Below are 1,911 nucleotides of genomic sequence, written 5' to 3' on the forward strand. Positions count from 1 at the left end.
TCGCCGTTCCGCCGCCCACAACTAACGCAGGCCCCAGCGCCCTGCGAGTCTTTATATTGAAACCTAATTGCCGCGCAAAAATCTTGCCATTCAATGACATCATTCTGTTTGTGGTAACGCCAGTACCAATCTCTTGCATTTCCGGTAAGAAGAAGAGGTATGTGCTTACAAAGTAAATTGAAGTCACCGTTTAAATGAGCACAAGTGAGGGCTCGAACCCGATACAAAAATTCTTCAACCGTCAAGTGGTCTGCTGATCCATCGTACTTAATGTTCCAATTCTGTATAATATTCACTACTTTATCTAGGCGAAAACTTTGACTACTGTGAATGTTACCTTGGCTACTATCCCTAAAATCTCGCTCAGACTGACGATTATATGACTGATTCGCAGTCCTCAACTGATTCAGATTTAATCCAGCCAACATTCTAGTAACACTTTCTTCAACGATTTGAGATACACGATTGTAGTCTACTTCAGCACTCGGATTTCGATTGTTTATCTCGGGGTTACGAGGCGTTTGATTCACGTTAGACGCAAGGTTACCATCTGCATCTACATAAATTAAAGGCAGAGGTAAGCTTTGTGAAGTTGAAGCGTGGGCTATTTGTCGACTTTTGCCTTCGTTTAGCGACTTAGATGCGGGACTATGGGTACTACGATAACTACGGGTTACTTGCCTATGTCCTGCTCCACGTTTTCGATAATTGGAACCGGGTTTGTTTTGCAAAGTTTGACCTTGCTCTTTAATTGTTATCGGTAAGCAATCCTTGATGTGACAGAGCCTTTTACAACAAGGACACTCATTCTGTTCTTTCAGCCATTTCGAAATACATTCTCTATGGTACACGTAATTACATAAAGTGATAACACAATCATCGCTTTCGGTCATAATTTGCTGACAAATTGTGCAATTGCATGCCTCGATGGCAACGGCCGACAGTCCGGGAAGATTTTCATTACTCCCTGTAACTGGCATTTTGAACACCCTTCCAAATGTAAAAAAAAATCAAAAATATCTGATTGTAGGATATCGTTTCCTCGTCGGTAAAACAGGGGTTTTTTTCAAGTAATGCAGGTTTGTACTGAAAATCAGTGCTGAGTTGAAAGAGATGGAAAATAAAAATTGGGCTATTGATGTAATTTAACCAAGCGAGAAAAAAATAAACACAGACGTTGCTTTCTAACTTTCGGACGGAATATCTGAGGTTTTCTCTGAGTCGGAATCCGTATTCCAGAATTTTAGAAAGAAAAAAAAAACGTTATAAGCACAAAAAAAAAATAAGAACGAATCAAACTAACAATAATAAATACGACTACCACGAAGGAAATGGTTAACTTCTTCGCGGTTTGCCATCCGGAGCGAATGCCGGAATGCAAAAAGTCCTGCGAATGTTACAAACAACAAATTTTTTTTTTTTTAATTAAAGTTCGGTTTCCGGTGGTAAACATTTTCGGAGTCAACGCCAAAAAAATGTAGAAAAATCCTACCAGAAAAGAAGAAATGAATCATACAATATAACAAATCAATTGCGTAAATGCACTTGGCCAAAAAAAAGGAACCTATACTATTGTCCAGAGTCCAGAAACTTTTCAAGAGGTCACAATATTTGGTTAAGAACCCTATACTGAAAAATCCTTCTATCAAATCCAAGAACCTTGCACAAATGGAAAATCTGTATTTACTGTTGGAATTGAACTTTATTACTACCGGATTACAGAGCAAAACAAGTCAGAATATTTTCGTTTTCGGATCTTTAACAAAGAAGTTCGTTTAGCAAAAATGCTTTTATACTTCCCAACTTGCGTTGCCCCACGTTGGGCGCCAAAAAATGTAACGACCGATCTTAGCGGACAGCAGCCGAGGTCTTTCTAGTGGGAAAGTTTAGATAGATTTAAAAATTACTTTG

Source organism: Rhagoletis pomonella, unplaced genomic scaffold (assembly GCF_013731165.1).
Source record: "Rhagoletis pomonella isolate Grant_MI unplaced genomic scaffold, Rhpom_1.0 Rhpom_scaffold_00001, whole genome shotgun sequence".
Taxonomy (NCBI): domain Eukaryota; kingdom Metazoa; phylum Arthropoda; class Insecta; order Diptera; family Tephritidae; genus Rhagoletis; species Rhagoletis pomonella.